The sequence below is a fragment of the Thermobia domestica genome, unplaced genomic scaffold (genome assembly GCF_964235325.1).
Source record: "Thermobia domestica unplaced genomic scaffold, izTheDome1.hap1.1 HAP1_SCAFFOLD_334, whole genome shotgun sequence".
NCBI classification, from domain to species: domain Eukaryota; kingdom Metazoa; phylum Arthropoda; class Insecta; order Zygentoma; family Lepismatidae; genus Thermobia; species Thermobia domestica.
This window is the reverse complement of record NW_027656047.1, coordinates 97,350-121,362: the sequence shown is the minus strand read 5'-3', so window position 1 is coordinate 121,362 and position 24,013 is coordinate 97,350. Positions and strand designations below refer to the sequence as shown.

The 24,013-nt window shown below is 32.0% G+C and overlaps 1 long non-coding RNA gene across 1 annotated transcript in view; it reads right to left on the bottom strand.

Annotated features, from left to right (window-relative positions):
* LOC145676751 (uncharacterized) overlaps nt 1–24,013 on the bottom strand; it is a 139,892-nt gene that overhangs the window by 34,512 nt on the left and 81,367 nt on the right. The gene's annotated exons all lie outside the window — the stretch shown is intronic.

The window sequence follows — 24,013 nt, the reverse complement described above, 5'->3', positions numbered from 1 at the left end:
TGTGAGGGAACACTAGATTTGATCTTAAGTTATTGGTACGTTCAGCTTTGGGTTTTACACAGCACAGATAGTTTGCTTGTACAGATTTATTGAGAATTCGAAAATGTATAAAGTACTTTGCCAGAATAGTTTTTATAGGCTAAAAGAAACTGATTTTCGTACGTGGATAGAATAACAGAATTTTTATTTCTATTAAGTATAATTTGCACTATTTTGATGAAATTATGTTGTACTAATAACATTTTTTTTTCAGAAGAAATGGAGTCCCAACAGGAAGCTTCTACATCAGCGACGAAAATTCATGATGAGAAGAAAGGGTCTGTAGGCAAGGTCACGAAACAGAGGACCAAAACATACAAATTGTCAAAAAGAGATATAGAAGAGATATTTATTATATTTGAAAAAGACTGCAATAAAGAAAACCGGACAATTAAATTTGGTGCTGTGTTAAAATATATAGCTCTTGAAGAACGAATGAAGAAATGAGATGAAAAATAAGTTGTATATATATTTGTAAATAAATTGTGTGTTGTTGTTGGATGGGTGCTGGGAAATTTGTGTTTTCTTTCCTCTGAATTTTTAAAACCTTTCCAACTTTTTAACAGTGCTGAGGTATTTTGATAATAGTCTCAATAACTAATGTGCAAACATATAAGGTTTCTTCTTCCTTTATATATACTTGAAATTAATGCAGGTTCTATTTTGATGAATGGTTGAATTTTGAGTTTATTTTTCAGCAAGAAGTCTCTATTTTTTTTCTAAATTCTTAGAACATTCCTTGTAAGAATTAATCTGTTGTCACATGACCTATCTTCGGGAATCGAATCCTTGACGAGTGATATTAGAAAATGTTTTCGTACAAATAAAAATATTAAATGTCCAACACTGATGTACTATTCAGTTAGCCAAGACGATCATACTAACCACTTGGTCATGAAACAATTTTAGTTGGTACAGTAGAAAACAAACTGTACACGGAACTATACTGTACAAACCTTGAAGATTTCAAAACAATTGAAAAGAGAGAAAGAAAATTGCTTATTTGATTTTTCACCAGTAATATTTCTCTTTGTCTTGTGGTAAACTAATCAAAGTTTAAACTTGGATAGGCTAAAGGAGACAGTAATTATGAGAAATGAATGAATGATTTAATGTTGTTTCGTCTTGAAAAACTCCAAGAGAGTTCACTACAAGTCTAACTGGTGGTACTACCACTGACCCACTGATGTCTTATATTGAAATTTGAAATCATATTCTTTACTAATTAAATAAATAATTAGTGGTCTCTCTTCGCTATGTATTGAAAATGATTTCCCCTTGACTGTGTATTAAATGAAATGTGACACCTCACAATTATTTTGTCTAGGATAAAGCAATTGGTAAAATGAAGAAACTCTGAGGGGAACGCTTGGAAAAGTTACAGACACAATATGTTTAGCCATAATTTTAGTTGGTCAACCCGGGATCTCAAACATCTAAGGTGAAGTTTGGTTCCACAATTAGTTTGAAAATATGTATTCGTGAAGATAGAACAGTAAGCAAGTGTATGTCAAGTCTCATTTTAACATTTAATTGGTGTAAACCTCCCTTGGTTTTGAATTTGTGAGCGTAATGTGAAAACAATCTTATTTTATTTGACATCACATTTGCGTGGCACGATTAAGGAAAACTTCACGTAAGATACTCATGATATGTATGAATTTGTTTGGAGTTCACCATCATCAAAGCTATTTTCTTTGTAGTCCTTAGACAGTAAACTGATAGACTTTGAAGTTCTTTTAAACATTCTACTTGGGAATCGAATCCTCTTATTACTTATTCTTTTGAGTATTTCTTTTATTGGATTATCTGCTTTTGCATCATGTATTTGACTTACCAATTACATTTTTAACGAATCGCTTGTTCAAGCTCTGCTTTTGTGTTATTTCGTTTTTATTAAAACTCAGCTTTTGAATTCTTTCGTGTTATTTATAATAACACTAAAGTCTATGACTATATTAAGAGCTACTTGTGAAATAAATGGAAAATGATATTAGAAAACTATAAGTACGAATAAAATTTAGATGTCAAAGACATGTACGCTATCCGCTTAACCATACAAACTTTTGTTTCATCTCGTCTCATCTCATAGGCAAGATAGAACAAAGAGAAAAACTATTCTTATTACTTTTAGTAGTGAGGTTATATGAGACATGAAATCGATACATTGATCATTTAGTGTAATCTCCTTTCCTTATGCTCTGTAAGCTAAGAGAAATGAATAATGCTGACAATCAAAACAAAACAAAATGTACATTTAGAGGAAGAGAGAGAGAGAGAGGTCCAGAGATGGAGGGAGAGAGATGTACAGAGAGGGAAGGAGGGAGAGAGAGGAAGAGAAGGATAGAGAGAGAGAAGTTCAGAGAGAGGTCCAGAGATGTAGGGAGAGAGATGAAGGGAGAGAGAGGAAGAGAAGGATAGAGAGAGGTACAGAGATGGTGGGAGAGAGAGAAGTTCAGAGATGGAGAGAAAGGTACAGATAGGAAGATAGGGAGAGAGAGAGATGAAGAGAAAGATAGAGAGAGGTACAGAGATGGTGGGAGAGAGAGAAGTTCAGAGATGGAGAGAAAGGTACAGATAGGAAGATAGGGAGAGAGAGATGAAGAGAAAGATAGAGAGAGGTCCAGAGATGGAGGGAGAGAGATGTACAGAGAGGGAAGGAGGGAGAGAGAGGAAGAGAAAGATAGAGAGAGGTACAGAGATGGAGATAGGGAGAGAAATAGGATGTACACTACAAGAACTTTGTATTCAATAATCTTCATGGTTTTGCGAAATATGTTCCTATCTTTCTTTACAACGATTTGATAGTTCACATCATTTTATTTCTTCAGACTCAACTGAATTCCTCATAAGCAATACGAAGCTAGAACTAACCTAATGATGGATTTGTCAACAATTTCATAGTTCTCACTGTAATTTTTCGTATTATTTTAGAGAACATATGCGTAGCAGACTCCTTGTTAAAATTGTTTGAACACTAAATAATGATAAGTAAGCACTTCAAAATTAGACCTGATATATAGCTGAAGCTATTAAATACCAACAAGTTGAATGGGCTCAAGTCAGAAAGTATACTTGAACTGAAATCTTTATTTCTAGTGGGTATGAAGAACACCTCTTAAGACATGTGGGTGAATAAATGAAGGAAAACATGGGTGTTGGGAATCGAATCACAAACTACCACATCAGAGATGTGTACCCTATTACATATAAAGCTATTTGATTGTACAACAGATAAATAAATAGGCGATATACCACACTTTATCCGTAAAATAAATTCCAAATTCATGAAACGTAAGAAGGAAAGGGGGCAGAGGCTGATGTTGGAAACTTTTATAATTTGCTCAGTTTACTATAAATATTATTAGGAATTAGATTTTTTTCTTTCATTGTTTGAGCTTATCAGTATGTAAGGACATGTTAGCTATGAAGGTCTCAGTATCTATTTATCTATAAAAAAAGTGTACTGCGCTGTGATCAATATCGTCACTCGGAGATTTATCAACTGAATATGAGAATTTGTATAAGTTTGTAGCAAAATAGCTGATTTGGACAGCGAGTACATCTGCAACATATATTCGCAACCTACACTAAACAATGCTGACAAACATTCTCGTTCTCCTTAAACAATGAAATAAATGAAATCTTTGAGTATTACGTACCACATTTATGTCGGTTAGGCTAAAGGAAATGAATAAAACTATGAGGGAAAACGGGGAAAATTCCCAAGAAAAGTTACGAACACAATATTGTCCGGCACAAAGTTTACTTCTCAGATCCTTAAACAATTTATTACTCCCATTTGATCTTTCCTATGACCAATATTATTTTAGATATTGTTTGTTGTACTTATCTGCCCACATACTTTTCTGCATTAGTAGAGCAACTACCCACATCCGGTTGACAACTCTGATGAATTTTACGCTGGAACCAAGTCAAAAGCAATACCGAATGCAAATAGAAATGGGGAGTAAACCGCTAAGGCTTCAATGGGTAATAGGATAGGACGACTGTGGACAAAGTAGGAAACTCAGCATGAGAGAGAGAGACTGGTCAAAAGTAAGAAAATGATAATTAGATACAGCTTAAGAAAATTAGATACAGCTTAAGATAATCAATATTGGAAAATAACAAGAGCAAAGGACTACTTAAGAATCGGAAAATCTAGTAAACATTGTTAAAATCTTCCCTTTAACTTTTAAAGGGATTATTTATGGATCAAATCAAACTGTCACATTGCGTTGGAATCCAATAGTCTAATTAAAACAAACACAGGCAAAGGATCTATTGGTGTCCAGGTATCGTGATTTCTAGTTATTAATCTAAATGTCAGTATATAGAAATTCAAGCAAGCGCGGGTAAACGGGATGGGTGACTTTGTCAGTTATAAGAAAACTGTTGCAAAGATGTGATATTCAAGCAAGCGCGGGTAAATGGCATGGGTGACTTTGTCAGTTATAAGAAAACTGTTGCAAAGATGTGATATTCAAGCAAGCGCGGGTAAATGGCATGGGTGACTTTATCTGTTTTAAAAACTGTTGCAAAGATGAAATATTCAAGTTAATTTGAATATAAGAATCACTTCATAATCATAAAAGAATAGCAACTAAAACTAATGGGGGGGTGGAAACTATGAGTTTCAGGTCTACTTTAAACTTGTTCAAACCTGTTTTCATTGGTTAATCCAGATAATACAATACATCCTACTGCGAAACGTATAAATACCAGGGTTAACAAAGGTACATATAATAATCTTGTGCCGTTGTACTCGATGAAAAAGATTTCTTCTCCGTATGGTGGGCAGTGAAAATATTTGTGCCTAGTGTTTTAGAAATACATAAAAACAATATTTTCAAACTGTTGAAAATTTAAACTGAAAATGTCTAATGCTGAAAACGTATGGTTTTGTTTCTGCGATAACATTCGCATAACCACGCAGTGCTTAATAAATGCGTTTCAAGTGTGGGAATCTAAAAGAAGAGGTATGCTTCTTTGCAGTGGATGTGCACGCGGATTAAAAGACGCAATAAACCATGACTGTATTCTGTTAGATAAAAATATATTGAAAACAAAAGTACTAAGTATTGTTATGGATATTGATACACAGGATGAAATTTGGCATGAGTTTCAAAAGATGCACGGCAATACTTTTAATAAATTAGAACAGTTTTTTCATATATATGATGATGCCATTCATAATGATACATTTCTTAATCAACTGATAGAAATATTCTTGCAGAAAGATTTTAAGAAATTCTTAATTTGGAATAAAAACCATAGTGATAGTGATAGTGTTTGTGATTGAAAAATATGAAGAAATAATAGACGTATGGATAAATGTTACTCCTCTGTAGGCATATTACACATACAAAGTGTAAAAAGGATTTGGTATGACTTGATTTCTTCTGTGAGCGTAAAACTGATAACAAATAAATCTAACTGCTGTAATTCTCTAAGAAACTTGACAATAGTTACTGCATAGTTCGGTATAGTGCGATAATTTTAAAGATATGTTTTGATAATGATGAAAAGAATGTGGTAAATGCTGCAAAGAACTGATTAACACCAATACAAAATGAAAACTATGTACAACCCAATTTAAAATAATGAAAGATACGCTTCTGCTAGAATTATTTGGGAAATAAGTGTTTATAAGTCTTGATGAGTTGTTAGCATGTGTTAAAAGTTTCATAATGTAAGAATGAATAGATAATTTTTACTAAATAAGTGATAGTAAGATATTCAGTATAATACATTTAAGATCCTACAAACAATAACCACAAAAACATTGGGTTACAAACGTTTATGTATGTTAGTTATCAATTGGTTCTCATACAAGGTGTAAATTTTGTTTGCCATCTTTAATTCACGGATATATTATACTCTTAACTCATTTGTTCTTCTCATAAATAATTATCTGGTGTTCAGAGGTTAGTTTGTTTTCGAACTTCTTCGCATCTGCAATAGTACAACCATGTTAATGGTCAACACTAACATTGGGATCAATGCACAAATCCTTAGTCTGTTTTAATACTAGCTCAGGATAATTCTTTAGTTTGTACATGTAGTTACGACGTTGATCAGTCTTACCCATTCCGAGGATGACAATATACATTGTTTCTCCAATGGGATGGAACACTTTTTCCGAAGCGCTGCATAATCCTCATATTTGGCCGATCCACGGGTTCGACCCCTTCCCTTGCATGGATTAGCAATGTGGATCTTAAAATCCACCTTATTCCCAAAAAGAAAATGTTCATTGCTATTTAAAACATTTTCAACTGTATGAAACAATATATTGGGGTTCAATTCCTTTTTAGGACGCCATGTCATGTACACCGGTTTGTTTAATTTTGACGCAGAACTTTCAATAGTAATACCGATAAAAATATCATCATCATTGACGTCATTTAGTGTATGTTCTTGTACAAATTCAAATAATAAACGAACATATGTTTGCGGTTCTTCGATACCACTAGTGTGCATACATTCAATGGTAACTTCCTTTCCACGCAGACCAAAATAAGGATATTGCATAGTTTTACTATTAACAATGCGAAAGTATTCCCGACTGCCTGTACCATACAATGTAGAACATATACTATGTTCTGGTGCAAAACTCGTGCTAACCTCCCGAAAAAACACCCATTAACTCGTCGGAATCATCGGTAGTTAAGACCGTAGTCTTCCCTACACACACAAATTCACTAATTTTTTCACACGTAGCTTTCAGCATATTGTCTTGACGAAAGAAGCCTACACAGTACAGATCAATAATATCTTTTGCGGACTTGCAACTTTTCAACACAATAGTCGGTACACAGCCAAAATGCGTGAATGCTGCCTGCAGTAAGTTTACATGTGTTTACCCTCAGACCCGTAGCATAGCGTTGCGTTAACACCAAGTAAAACAAAATCTTTTGTTTTGCAATAAGTGTGATCGTTATGTCCATTTTCCGTGCAATGAAGTGTAGATTGTTTCATGCATGGGCTCATCCTAATGTTATCTTCCATTAATTCTATTCCTTCATATACATGATACTCTTTCATGTATTTTTCTTTGTCTCCTTTGATTTGACATGAGGTAAAAATCTTAAAGCTTCCTGATATATTTAAATGACTAAGCTCAGAACCAACAGTTCAAATTCCCATGCTTCAATCATTTGCAGAATTTTATATCCAGTCTTTAACGTTTTATGAAGTACTGGGGTACAATATGTATCTGTTAAGACATGTTGAGTGTCACAATGTATGCATTCAATGATACCTTCTTCCTTACATGTGCAACATAAGCCAAACATAAGTCAACCGTTACACGTATATGTCTACTGTTACATGCATATTTCTTTACTTTGTGTATATGTTCTGTATCATGAAACATTACAAGTGGATATAGTACTGTAACATTCAAATACTGAATTGTCATCCATTAAATCTGTATGAATAAAATCATACTTTCTCACACTATATTTTCATAAGATCATGTATATAATTAATGTTATTCTTAAGTTAATATTCAATCAAAATAAAAGTGGAGTTAGTCTGACGTATCAAATTAAATATTTTTTTATATTTAAAATACACAGAATCTAATTCAATACGTAAACAAATATTGTAATGGGGAAAAACTTTTAAAATATTCATACTATTTTTCTGCGCATTTGTTTCGCGCATCCCCTACCTTTGCACTATAAATCCTGCGCATGCGTGTACTTGTACTAACACAAATAAAGTGGATGATACGTTGTTAAGATGTACAGTCAAAAGGTAGATGTTTCAGCAGTTGCAAAGCGAAAAATAAATAAAGACCTGCATAATGTTAAACAATTAAGAACATATTCTTCTTTTCATAATAAGAAAAGGAAAGGTGAAATTGAAACCAATCTTTCCTTATCGCAAAGTAAACATGTAAAGTACATTTCACCACGTGAAAAACGTTTTGAACTTGAAAAACAAAAGAAAATTATTGTTGTACATCCAAATGATCCTGACATTCCTGAAGAAGACGCTGAAAAATATAGGATTATTTATCCAACACAAGAAATTAGCATAGACGATAGTGTGTATAGACGAAATTTCAGATACCCAAATGAAATACCGTTTGAAGAGGAAGTAGTAGTGGTAGATCAAAATACAATTTCTAATGACATTCTGATATTCAATGATGTGAAGTGTGGTTGTACTCCTAATGAAGTAAATGAAGTTTGTGTAAAACAGTTACTAGAAAAATATAAACTTTCTGAACCATTACTTTGTGAAAGTTGTGCAATTCGTAGTGAGAAAGAAACTGAGCATAAATGTGTAAGTGAAAGTGATGAAGAATTAAATACTACTGTGTGGAATTTCCTAATTAAGAAATCAACACGCGAAGAAATATTAAAACAATATCTAAAAATTCATGTGAAATATATAGACGTAAACATTATTCCGCATCTTATAAACAAATTTAACTATACATATCAGGAGATTACATTCAATGATTATCACATTTCTGATTTAAGAGAAACATATCTTGAACACGATAAAAATGTGTATCAACAATCCATACTGTGAATACCAGTGTCGTTTTCTAAATACATACAATTATTGCGAATATCGGTGTTCTTCTTTTTCTATAGATGAACAGTGTTTGTTATTATGTATTGACCGTTGGAAACCACAGCGAGAACTTTTGTGTTACGGGTGTTTTCAAAATCGCGCAAATTTAAATGAACATGAGTGTATTACTTTAGACTATGATATGTTATGCTATAATGCATGGCGTAGAATGGTAAGCACACAAAGTTTTGATGACTTATATAAAGATTTTGCAACAGTACATTGTGATACTGAAATTGATGATTGGACATTTACATATACATTATATAACATTTTGTTAAACAAAGATAACATTCAGTTAATTACAGAGTTATTCTTACAAAAAGATTTACATTATAATATGCACAAAAAGTAATAATGGAAAATAAAAACTTTTCTGCTAATCAATTACAAAATAATAATAATAACAATGTGTATAAATTAACAAAAAGAAGTGATAAAAGACTTTCAGCAAAAAATTGGCCAATATGTAATTGTACATATACTAATATAAATATAGATTGTATTAAACAATATATCAAGGAATGTTAAAATCACAAATGTATCTGTATGTAAACTATGTATATCTATATCTTATTGTAATTTGTAAATAAAATTTTATCAGTGTATATTACTTGTTTTCATTTATATTATTTCCTTAGATGTATGATTTTAAAACTTTCTTTTGTGTAAATGCGTTTTACATTATCGTACTTAAAATTATTTCATGCAACTAAAAACTTTAACATGTGCATATGAAACTTTAACATATGCATATAACAAAAATCCGTATGTTATGATCCACGTGCCTAAAATTTGTTTGTACACTTTTATATTGCATGCATGTGAAAAACTTCACATTTTCATTTTGACAAGTTGTATTTTCATTTTGACAAGTTGCATTTTTATTTTGACAAGTTGCATTTTAGTTTTGACAACTTGCATTTTCATTTTTCACAAGTTGCATTTTAGTTTTGACAACTTGCATTTTCATTTTGACAAGTTGCATTTTTATTTTGACAAGTTGCATTTTCATTTTGACAAGTTGCATTTTTATTTTGACAAGTTGCATTTTAGTTTTGACAACTTGCATTTTCATTTTGACAAGTTGCATTTTTAATTTTGAAATTACATTTTCATTTTTCACAAGTTGCATTTTATTTTGACAACTTGCATTTTCATTTTGACAAGTTGCATTTTTATTTTGACAAGTTGCATTTTCATTTTGACAAGTTGCATTTTTATTTTGACAAGTTGCATTTTAGTTTTGACAACTTGCATTTTCATTTTGACAAGTTGCATTTTTAATTTTGAAATTACATTTTCATTTTTCACAAGTTGCATTTTATTTTGACAACTTGCATTTTCATTTTGACAAGTTGCATTTTTATTTTGACAAGTTGCATTTTCATTTTGACAAGTTGCATTTTTATTTTGACAAGTTGCATTTTAGTTTTGACAACTTGCATTTTCATTTTGACAAGTTGCATTTTTAATTTTAATTTTGTTCAATCACTTCATATTTTTACGGATCGTATGTTATACATACTCTGAACAAATTTATTTGTGAACGTTTTAAAATTGGTGTTAATTATTTGTTTTTGAAAAACACTTTTCGACATTTATACCACATGTATGTGAAAAACTTTTTGCATGTTATGATTTGCGTTTGTAAAAAAAAAAACATTTTCTGCATGTTATGATGCTTGTATGAAAAACACTTTCTGCATGTTATGATTCGCGTTTGTAAAAACACTTTCTGCATGTTGTGATTCACTTTGTAAAAAACATTTTCTGCATGTTATGATTCGCGTTTGTAAAACACTTTCTGCATGTTGTGATTCACTTTGTAAAAAACATTTTCTGCATGTTATGATTCGCGTTTGTAAAACACTTTCTGCATGTTGTGATTCACTTTGTAAAAAACATTTTCTGCATGTTATGATTCGCGTTTGTAAACCATTTTCTGCATGTTATGATGTTTGTATGTAAAACATTTTCTGCATGTTATGATTCGCATTTGTAAAACACTTTCTGCATGTTGTGATTCACTTTGTAAAAAACATTTTCTGCATGTTATGATTCGCGTTTGTAAAACACTTTCTGCATGTTGTGATTCACTTTGTAAAAAACATTTTCTGCATGTTATGATTCGCGTTTGTAAAACATTTTCTGCATGTTATGATGTTTGTATGTAAAACATTTTCTGCATGTTATGATTCGCATTTGTAAAACAATTTCTGCATGTCATGATTCGCATTTGTAAAAACATTTTCTGCATGTTATGATTCGCATTTGTAAAACACTTTCTGCATGTTATGAATCGCGTTTGTAAAATTAGTTTCTGCATTTTTATATTACATGTATGTATGTAAAAAGTTGTTGCATTTTTAATCATACTATAATATTACTTCATAGTATGCATATTTAAATTCATTATTAGATCAGTTTCTGTTTTTATATGTATTCTTTTTCCCATTGCAAAGTCGGTGTTAATTTTTTGTTGTTGTTATTGTATTATTTAATATCTCGTAATTATTTAATCGAACACTTTGTGTGAACGTATTAAGAATGCGATGAACAATCTTCTTATTTCGTTTTACTTACCGTAATACTCTTACATCAACATAGTTATGTAGTGTTAAATAATTACTATGTAAAATACTAAGGACACTTAAGTGTGAACTTAAAAAATCCTTTCTCATTGCAAAGTCAGTGTTAATTTTTTTTATTGTAAATATATTAAAAAGTTTCTGTGGAACTCTGAACAATCTATGATTGTGAATATAATAAAAATTCTTGCAGAAACTCTGCTTACTTTTCTTAACACAATACTCATAAAGTGTAATTCATCAAATATTTGTTGCACAAATTCGTTCTTATTTATTTATGTGGATCTTTCGTTACATAAACTCTTCTTATTCAGGGTATGTTTTGTTTGTTACACAAACTTTGAGGATCTATGTTTCAAATCGCAAACTTGTAAAATACTCATCAAACTTTTAAATACTTCAAAGTATTAGTAAAATCAAGAAAAATATAAAACTCTCATCAAATACCAATTTTAAACGATAGAAACCGTAAATGAGTTTCACTTTGTAAAATGCCAATGATAGCTTTTATTTAGGAAAGTTTCTTTTATTAAATAAAAATCAAGAAATGAAATTCGTATATATTTATTTGGAGATAAAGATATATACAAGCAAACAAGTATAGAAAATAATATACATGTACAAACACACACACACACACAGACACACACACACAGAAATAATATATACAGATTATATTACATACAAAAAAAAAGAAATCACTTTGTCGCGTTTCTATCTTTTTCTAATAAAATGTTCACTAGTCCTTCAATATAATTTGGGTTCTTTAATAAGTTGTCATAGGTTTCATGAAATAAATGTTCACTTCTTTTGTTAGCAGAATGCGATTTCACATAATTTGAATACACATTGTCTCTCACATCTTTGCTTGCCATAATTTTCCATGCTTCTGCTTCGAGAGTTAATATATTCACAAGAAGGCACCTGTGCCCGAACTGGTTGAAAAATTTAGGGTACAACCAGGGCATAGTAAAACTGTATCTGGTTCCCACTTTAAAATACTATCTTTAACACAGGTTTCACTTACAAAGTCACTATTACACTCGCACTGGTACTGCACACGCAAATCCAATGGAACCTTTTGGGGTGAAGATGGATAGTCCAACGGTGAAACACTTGGTGATGGCGTGCTGGGTTTGCACTCTTCTATCTCGTTGAATAACTTACAAATTTCTTCCTCCTCTTCCTCATTAAATAAATCAGGAGATGTTGATCTTCCTTCTTCTGCAAGTGTCCACTTTATCGTTGGAACTTGAAACTTTTGCTCCGGTGTTCCTGTTACTGGTACTGGTGAAGTTGGAATTAATATTGGCTCTTCTCTTAAATCAATGATTTCTTCCTCTATAATAACATCTGGAGAAGCCGGTGAGCAAATTTCTTCCTCTATAATGACATCTGGAGAAGCCGGTGAGCAAGTTTTTTCCTCTATAATGACATCTGGAGAAGCCGGTGAAAAATAGCAAGTTTCTTCATCAATAAACAAGTCCGGAGATTCTCTATGCAATTTAAACTTTTTGTTGGGAGATTCAACATAGTCAAATGTAGAATCCCAATCTACTTCGTTGCAAAGTTGAATTTCTCGCTGTACTGTACTGGCAGACGAATCCATGATGATACTATGTCAGTCTTCTCATCATACCCAGTATATAAGGAAAACTTATGTCGACGTCATATCACGTGGTACTTTAAAACACGCCCATTACATCATTTAAAATATTTTCAAATGTACTTCCCCAATTCTCTATACAACTTTCAATAGGTATAAGGGACGGAGAAAACATATACTTACATTGCATTTATGTTCTCATGTATCATTTATTGATCAAACATTCTTTTGAAACAACATTGTCAATATTATTTACATTGTGTTACGATCATTCACATCTTACAACGGTATTCCCTCAATAATGTTATTCATATCCTGTACTAATCACTTAAAATGTTATCTACGTACAAAGAAAAGTGTCAACACAATTCATACTGCAAAACTTCTTTTGTGTTTTCATTCGGTATCATATCAATGTAACAATCTTCTATTGCATTCAGTACCCCTTCATGTTTCAACAGGATCAACACTTCTTTTGTATTTCCGTTCGGTGTCGCGTCATGTACCACAATTCGTGGTGCCAAACTTCTTTTGTATTCTTCGTCAACAATGTTTTATTACTGTGTTATTATCTACCGTAACCTTAATCTTCTTTGTATTCACCATCAACATTGTTTTGTGTTCACCTAACGCATTACCAAACTTCTTTTTATTACTCTGTTGGCACTCTGTGATGTTTACCTGTCACGACCTCAATCCTCTTTGTATTCTTCGCCGACAATGTTTTTTATTGTCATTTCACATACCAATAAACTTGTTTTTATTACTCTGTCGGTATTCTGTGATGTTTATCTACCGCAACATTATTCTCCTTTGTATTCACCATCGACATTGTTTTGTGTTCAACTACCCTGACGCCAAACTTCTTTTCTATTACTCTGTCGGCACTCTGTGATGTTTACCTGCCACGACCTTAATCTTCTTTGTATTCGCCGTCAACAATATCTTGTGTTCAACTACCATGACGCCAAACTTGTTTTTATTACCAATTAGCATAGGGGCATGATTCAACATGTTTACCTGCCACGATCTCAATCTTCTTTGTATTCGCCGCGCAAAACTTCTTTTTATTACCAATTAGCAAAGGGGCATGATTCAACATGTTTACCTGCCACAACGTCAATCCTCTTTGTATTCTTCGCCGACAATGTCTTGTATTCACCTACCCTGGCGCCAAACTTCTTTTATTACTCTGTCGGCACTCTGTGATGTATACTAAACGTGTCGTCGGTTTTCCTTTGTATTTGTCTTCATGTTTTAACACGCACCTGTTACCCAACAACGCCATCTTTCCCTCTTGCCCAACCAGTTTCCAAAAAGCGCGCGAAAAGTTCAGTTCATGTCTTAAGTTCATCAGCGAAAGACGTACAAGCACCACGCTCTGTATATGTATCAGCAATGCCTATCGTACCGAAGTATACATACATATTCTATACACGAAATTTCTAGTATGCTCACACAGTGTTCGAGAAAATAAAGATACGATCCGTCAAATTAAGAAGTCCCGCATGAATAAAGTTTATTCCCTCCAATTTATAACAACGAGTATTATTATAAATAATACGAAAGAACAAAAAATACAAGTTGCTATGCAAATGGTCAAATTAATTAATATAATCACAATCAGAGATTGTTCTATGGAGTATGCTTTAGCATACGCTCCAATAAATAAGGAGCTTGTAGGGCAAGCAATCCGTAAAATAAGATGTTCCAATTAATTTATTAAAAGAATTAATTAATATAATCACAATCAGAGATTGTTCTATGGAGTATGCTTTAGCATACGTTCCAATAAATAAGGAGCTTGCTCAGCAAGCGAACCAGTACAATTGTTCCGACTAATTTATTAAGAAAATACAAATAAAAGAATAATTAATTTGATCATAGCATAGCTGTTAGAAACAACCCTATCAAAATCATGTCCTTCAACCTCTTTTCTAGAAACTACTCCATCCCTCCTAACACTCAACCTTTTCCAGGAACCCGTCTAACCACCTAACAAACAGGGTAATAAAACAACCTCCCCCTAAAACCTCCCAAGGCCGACACGGCCATATTGACATCAAATGTATACAGTCATAAAAGCAATTAAGGGGGCAATAAAATCTATTGTCGTTGACAAATCTAGTCATTTCTACTACTAAATTGAAATACAGCTAATTTTACAGTAATTATGTGATATCTTCAAATAGATAAAAGATAATCGAAAAGTGGAAGAAGAGCTCGCTAGACAATATTATTTTACATGAGATACCGTTATCACGACTCACTTATTCGAGCCATTTAGAAAATCGGCATTTATTTCGCGTTCCTAAATGGTTGCAAATGGCTCGAGATAACGTACCTCATGCAGAATAATATTGTCTAGGGCGCTATTGTTCCACATTTCGATTATCTTTTATATATTTGAAGATGGCACATAATTACTGTAAAATAAGCCGTATTTTAATTTTGCAGTAATTAGGCCTCTTAAAGCGGAAATATGCACTATTGTAGTGCATTCAATATTTTGTCACCCGGAATCGAATCCAGCACCTCGTGAACCAAATGCACACACGCTAGCCATTATATCAGCGGGAGTTTTTGTTAGTCGCAAATTATATAGGTATATTTTTAGTTTCATGAAAATGAGTTTTTCTTGATTTTCTCGAAAAATTACACATGAGAATTTAATGTTAATCATGTCCTATTGCTTAGTTCTATGAGTTCCATTGAATAATAAGTATCTCGTCTCTGAATTATTTTTTCATTATACATTCTACTATTGTAGAATTCTCATGTACTACTGTGTTTACTAAAAGCAGATATTCAGGCCTATGTAGATAGTTTGAGTATTGTAGTTTAAGTTATATAGGTTAACTTAAAGTGTTATAGTTGAAAAATGCATTTTACAAAACTCAACAATAAAATTTCTAAGGCAACTTCTTTCTAGCTGAATATTCATGGAAGAAGTCGGTTGTAAATTTCTTTGCTATATGGTTTTAAACGCTAAAATTTCCGGTAACATTATCTCAATCATTTTCTAATTGACTCTATGACTGACTGACTCCCTACAATTAATTAGCTTGTTACATGGTTTTCTTTAACTTACAATGGTTGAACCGTGTCTCCATATCTTGCAACCTTAACTTATATCCCGACACCATACAATGGTGAAATTTTGCACAGCGATATAAGTCAGGAGATAAGTAATAACGGAATATTATTCCGTTGTTACTTTTTATATATTTATGTATTTTAATTAATTAACTATATATCCTATTACGTTATGCAACCAAAATGATCTGGAGTTGGAATGTACAGTATAACATCCAGGAGATCTTCGTAAATATAGATCGTGAAAGCAAGATGGAATTGAAGAACTGATTGAATGTGAAAACATCTCATAACAAAAAGTAAAAAAATAATAGGCATAAAAAATAATAATGAAGTTAATGCTTTTTAAAATACACAAAAACGAAATTCTTTCGTAAGTAAAATAAAAACAAAAATGGGTCCAAGACTATAAAAGCACTAGGCGCGATTGATTATAATGGATTATAATTATCAATAATGAACTAGGGAACTACTTAGAGTGCCTAATACTTTTATAGACTTAGTTCAATTTAAGCATGGTTAAAATCATGCTTTTTTTAAAAAAAAAGGGGGTAATAAAATAAAGCAAATACTGCTAAAAAGTAAAAAAAGAAAGTCTTTTCAAACAAATTACTTTAAAAACTCTATTTATGGCTAAAAAGTAAAACATGAGGAGCACTCTCGTGCAAAATCAGTTTATAAATTCTTCAATTCTCATGTAATACAGGGTAACCCAATAAAACTTTGTGCATTTTGATCGACGGTAGCATGGTCATTTAATGGTGCGAGAGGAGTTGGGGGTCGTCGCTTCTGCTCACCACTCTTTTGCCATTTTGAGTCGTCATTATGGTTTGATCAGGAGCTCATCATGCGTACGCAGTCGAATTCTTCTTCTTCTTCTTCTTCTTTTAAATAAGGCTGTTCTGTGATTAGAGTGCAAGGAGTCTTTCACTTAAAGTTTGATATTTCACGTATTAAAATGTTCCTAATAGGAAGACTATCTTGCATTGGGTCGAGAATTTCCAAACAATGGACTTAGTGTCAAAAAAAAAATCCTGATAGCGTAGAAGAAAATTCTTGGCCGAACTTGCTCGTACGTCTGAGAATATAGAACCGTGAGACAGTCTGTTTGAAAGTCCTTAAAACCTTTTCCAAGGAAGCATACTACAGCTGATGAGCTTCCTAGGAAGGGCATGAGAAGAATTTTGCAAGAAGACCTGCACTTCAACCCCCATTACGAGCTGTTTTCAATACTATTTTATATTTGTGAAAAACAAACATTCTATCTGGAACCCTTTTCGTTTTATTAGTCCTTAAAATGTAGAAGGTATTATTGGGTCATCCTGTATTATATGTAAATATAACTTAATGTACATCAATAAGAAAAAAGAACGTTATATTATGTGAAAGAAATATTATAATACAAGTATTATGTCAGATTTGAATTTATTGAATTTATTATTATGTCATATTTGAATTAAATAGATTCTTTAAAAACTAATTTTCATGGAAACAAAATTGTTTTACTTTTTTTTATACCATGATTTGATTTATCTCACTTGCTATTTTTCAAAAGAAAGCATGTTTTTAAAAAATATTTTTTACTTTACTTTATTCTCCAAAAGCTTTATCAGTTTTCATACATTTAACAATCTGAAGTGACTTACGATCTTTTATAGGTTCATTTATACTTCCGTATAATTATTTTAACTGAACGGTAATACTACACCACCCTAAATCGTAATTGAAAATATTATCAATAGTATTATTAAGAAAAATTATATCAATGACTCATTAAAAGAACCGCAAGACACAATTGTATAAAATAGATTTTATCACGAAAAATGTAGAACTACATGGTTTAAATACAAGATATGGTTGCTCACTAGTACAGAGCTCACTTATGCTGCAAGAGATCCCTGAATTGGTTCCACACCATGTGAGTATGTGCCTTCGTACATTCTCATTCCAATATTTATTTCATAATGGTATCTTCTTATTCTATCTACAGCCCTGCTAGTAATTTATCTCATTATCTATATCTTATCTTAGATTTAGGAGGAACAGAAATTCCTGTTTGGCCTATTCCTACTCCGCCTAAATTTTTAGGAAATGAATATTTATTATATTACAAATTATTCTCTTGGAATTTTCCCCTATCTTGTATAAACAGTGGACCTAATGAAAAATCCAAATATCAGGATTTGTTAGAATTTTATTCAGCAAAATTATTTCTATACGCTTCCTATTTTACGTACTTGAAAATCTACGTTCGTGTTTTAAAATTAAACGTTTTTGAGGAAATAGATATTTAAACTTATTATGAAAATGTTAACCTTTTCTGTGTTTCTGCTCCATCTTTTTCTTTTGTTTTATTTTCTCTCTCTTTTTTTTAGAAAATTAATACTCCCATATCATAATAATTATAGTTGTAGTTGTGTGTTAATTTCTTTAAATCACTGCATTTTCTTTCTTTGTAGCTTCTTTTGTTTGTTTGTTTCCATGGATTTTACATTTGCCCAATGCATAACCAAAAACAACAGTATAAACAACAAATTATTAACATTTTATTCTACATGGGTAAAAAAAGAAGAAAAAAAGAACTGGGCAACTATAAATCTATTGAAAGTTTACTTTGTAACGCAACGCAAACGATAACTCTGTTTTAATGGGTTCGTAGGAAGAAAGATGGTGAATATTAATAATAAGCCCAATAACTGAAAAATCTGGTACAATTAAAATAGAATCTAACCTCTAATTCGTTTATTTGAGATTTGCTGTGAGGAGCTATTGTTAAATTTAAAATGTGAAGGAGGTTAACTCGTCTATAAAGATTTACATATATCGTACAAGAAAAATAACATGAAATTGTAGACATGGATACAAAGCTGCAATTATCCTTCCTATCAAAGTCACGCAGGGAGTGGGTCCTGGGGATCCGAACCCCCCGAAATTTCGACTTTTGTATAAATTTAGCCTAATTTTAGGGACAATTTTAGTAATTTTAATACAAAATACCCCCATATTGAGTTTGGACCCCCCAAAAATAAATTCCTGCGTACGCTACTGAAATCACGTACACATTCACATAAGCCAGTAAACAAGACAGTTTGTGAGACGCTTAGTAGACGATATGAAGACCAAAGTGAGTGAAAATCCTTCACGGGCAGTTTTTAGGTATGTTATTTATTTCAATTATTTACAACTATTGGTAAATGCGTTTGTTGTTAAAAAATTTTGAACGAAATTCTGTGCGTTGCAATCAAATTAGTATCCTTTAACATAGAAAATAACTAGTTACTAAATTAATCACACATAACATCACAATATTTTGATTAATAATGAGTCTTTGAGTTACAGAAGTATACCAAACTGTTAACATTTTCTGAAGTAATTATTTTTAAACTTATACAAAAAAAAAAAAACTGCAAAGATGTACAACCGGAAGTACAAGCTGTTTTTGCAAATGTTAATGGAATTAAAACTACATAGATTGTACAGCGAACGCAAGAAACTTAGACCACAAGTTCTGCAGACAGTAGATTCTTTTTCTGTTTTAGAGAACAAGTAAGGACAGATATTGAATAGAAATAGGAGTTCGCTTTAATTAATGATACACATGTGTCCAACAGTTTATTGGTAAAACGTGATTTAAATATTATTTTATTGGGTTTCATTTACTTTGTTCGTGGACGCATAAAGTAGTTGGTTGTAAAATACATACTAGATTTCAATAAATATATAAGGCCCACACTACTAAAAAGTACTATCGCTCTTTTACCAAATATACTGTATTAAAAACGTAAAATTTGACTGTATCCTTTAAATTTGATTGGTTCTTATATACGTTATAGATGAATATACTGTATTTGTGTTATCTATAATGTGTTCCAAAATCATTTAAACTTTTTTAGGCTATCGAAAGTTGCAGATGAATGGCACAAGCGTGTTATTATTTCATATTTCTAATTGTATGAACGTACAATATACGATAAACAATTAGTTTATTTTAGTACATTTAGCTTTATAAATAAGCTTTAAAATATTAATATATTCGTTTTGAGCCTTTTTGATTAATTACTTTCCCCTTCCATCAGTTTTTTTCGATTATCAATCTCAAGAAGTTAGTAATCGCGGATACAATTCTGATGAATGGAACGTTTAAAGTTGTATGTAATATTTCCAGATTTTACATTATGAATACAGGGCAAGCATTTCCTTGTCTCGGAAATAGATATAGCCATATGGTTAGAGTGAATGCTTCTACGGTAGCGTCCCTGGTCTCAAGAAAATACTATGCAGAAAATAAGAGGTTAATAAAATACAAAATAAATTCTGAACAAGGCACTTTGTAAAACAACCTGTATACTTGCAACAATAAAACATACTATAGCTTGTATAGACTGAGTCTGATGGAGGCCTTGTTAAAATGCCGAAATTATAACACAGTTGACAAATATATAGCTTTGGGACGTTTAATATGAATATACTTGTTCAAAATTTATTATTAATTTTGCCCCTGAAAAGCCACAAGGTTAACAAAGATTTTTTTTTAATTTTTAAAATAAATATGTAATTTCCACCATACACTTTCAGTCGTAATGGAACCACGTGCCTGGATGTCCTTATTTACTGCTCCGTCATAATGATTATGTTCAGGATCTAGGCTATTCTAGATATTATTCATTAGCAGATATTTTAACCCCAGTTAAATTCGGTGTTCTGTCATGACTAGTGGCGTACACAGAATTTCAAGTGAGAGTTCAAGCACCGAAGTTCATATCGCTTTAGGTCACGTACATTATTTGTATTTATATCTTAATACACTATTTTTTTATTATTATTATTTTCCATGCTATTTGTAGGAGGGACTTGAAACCCAGTAAACACTGGAAGTTACCATACCGAATTAGGATCTAATAAGCAATCACAAGTCAGCGAGAAGATTGATGCTATGTTTCGGATAATTTCTTTCAATATTTTAGTACTACTAGCTTCGTCTATAAATCTTTACTTATTCATGGTTTAATATTAATATTAATATTAATATTTTATTGTCTAAAATCTCTAAACATATATAATCAGCTCAGTATTAGTAACTTGAGGAAAGTAGTTCTGTTTCTCACCATTCGTTTAAGCTTTTCCACGTAATTGCTTAAAAACAAACAAACGAACAAAAAAAAAAAAAAACAGTAAATTCTTTATTTTGTCTATCAAGGATTAATACACAAATCCTTAATGTAACACACAAATATGTTTTCTTTTTTCATCTTTATCCCTCCTTCATGCATTAATAGTCAATCTCTGTGTCCCTCTCCTTCTCGTAGAGTAGAAAATACACATGAAAGTTTTTGTATTCACGTTTCTCGTACGTTCAGAGATTGAACATTTTTTTTAATCATTTCGTGCGATGCTTTTCTATCCATTCATTCAGATCTCCCGTGACAGCAATGTCTATTTCAAGTTTTCTCTTTCTTTCTTTTTCTTTTTTTATTTCTCTCTTAATTCACTCATCCAAATCTCCACTTGGGGTACAGTTGATTTAACCTTAGCCTTACTTGTCTTCTTGTTCAGCGGGGAGAGACGCAAGGGGGAGGACAGGGGCCCAATTGAATAAAAAAAACCTACAATATAAGACAAGTGTGATAAAAAAAACTAAGAAAGAGAAGAAGCCACGATGGATCAACGCGTATGGAGTATACACACTCATGTGAGAAGTTCCTTTCATGCATTTTTTTTTTCAGCCACTTCATTGCTTTGGCTTTAGGACCAAAACGAGCGTAAAGCGTGGATTGATTCCCTCCGTCACTTGCCTCTTGAAAGAACATGATTCCAGCTGCAGTAATATATGACAATATAATTAAATGGGTATTCCATCTCATTCTTTTTCTCTCTCTTCTTTAAAACGTACATTCTAATATATGTTCGCGAAAGTATTTGGTCGATAACTGTCTTTACAATCTCTCTTGTGTTCTCTGTTTACCGATACGTTTACACGTTTAAACTTCTATACTTTCTTACCGATTGTAAAAAATGAATCACTTCTACATTAGTAAAAAAGAAAGCTTTCAATGCACAGTTATTTATGCCAAGATACGTTGCACTTATACATATGAATACTGAACTTCTAAATTTTCTAAATAGGCTGGTTTTTTTGTTATACTAGACATTCCTTTTTTAAACAAAAATCCATCAAGAATATATATTTATGATCTTAAAACCCTTAAAACTAAAAGATTCATATAACTAATTACAAATTTGCCTAGGAAATTTAGATTTTGCCTAAATTTGGTCTACAGCGTGGATACAAAGGCTCTGATTCAAAACCGAATAGTGGTTTCGATTCGTGTCGCCACGTTTGGCCTAATCCTCGTTTCGCCTAACCAATTATCTGACACTTTTATGACAGATAAATGATAAGATTTGTGTCCGCCATTTTAGGCGAAAGAAAGATCCTCGTTTGGCCTAATCCTCGTTACGCCTAAAATGGCGGACAATAAGAAAAAATCGTGGAAATTCAACTAGAGGGAAATTATATAAGAGAAAATTCCCTAGTATATAAAGAATTAAGAAATGCAAAATATATAGATTAATATTATATTAACTATTTTCGAGGAGTTAGGATTACCAAAACTCCTTTATGTATTTCCTAGGACCATGGATATACACGAATATATATGAGTAGGCGAATAGCAAAACCCGTTAAATTCACATTTTAAAATTTGTGACAAATCGAGAAAAACTGTTTAAACACGTCATAATTGTAAAATAACATTATAAACTAGAGAACATTAAAAATTAAGAATAATGTGAGTGTTGGTCTGTCGAAAGCTGCATAATCACACTAGTCTGTGAATTGCGTTATTGAAGAAAATAGTTTGGATTTAACAGGTTTTGCGTATGTAAATGGAAATAACAGGTTCTGCATCTGGACGAGTGGCCATTTTTGTTGAGGCTCAAGATACAAAACCTATTATGTAACCTCCTCTCCATTATCATCTACTAAATGGAAATCCATATCGTCGTCGTCCTCTGGTGCATCACCATTTTCTCGGTTTTCTATTTCTCAAAAACCTCTTTGTAAAACGGAGCTTTGAGCTGCTTTTAATCGTCAAACCCTTTGTAACTACAAGCGGAGTTAATTATACCTATCCGTATACATTTCTAAACTGAATGACTATATTTTGGAAGAGTTTGTAACCTTTTATGGACTAACATAGGGCGAATATTAATTTGCCAGTTATCCCAATATAGCCTATGAATTTGAAATATAGCAAAACAAAATGTGCAAATGTTGAGTTTGAGCAAAACAGTGGCAGAAAGAGAATCAGAAATGATAAATAAGTGGCAAAATTTTTTAACATGTTTTACCAGAAGCATGGTATAATTTTGAATGATAATTGACACGAGATATTTTAAGAAAGAGGTTCTGCTGAAGCTGAAGAGACCGTTTAGAGAAGAATCTAATTCAACAATGTTCTGTTCAAAGTAAAGAGTTACCCTCAAATACAAAACAAACGACTTTTAACCATAGATAGTCCACTCACCTTCAGTGGCGAAGCGTAATATGAGGCTCTGAGGCCGGGCTACCCTATTTTCTACAGTATATTTCCTTTATCTTTGATTTCTTATAAAATAGTCAATATATCAACATTTCAGTTTTCGATTAAAAAAATAGTAGGTTGGAAACGCTTGGAATCCCTTCCATCTGAGCCTCATCAGCTCGTTAGACAAGCTTACAGGCTATGCTGCTCAAGGAGTGAAGCTATTATCGGAAGGGATTGCTCGCATTGTTGGGACGGTGCGAAGGCTCGCCTCTTGGAGTTTAGTTTAGCGTTGAAATCATCTTTTAATACAAACATGTTTTAAAATTAATTCCTTAACACAGAGTAAGAAGTTTCTGTGTAGAATTATGTATTTTAATTAGTGATAACTTGTTTAATTTAGGTATATACTTTCAGGAGTTATTCAGAGTAGCTGGTTTTTTTTTTTTTTTTTTTTTTTTTTTTAACATGAGGCCTGGTCCATAATAGCTTGAAAAACATGTCTGATACATTAAATATGTATAAATTTACCAAACTTTACCGTACAGGATTAAATAATA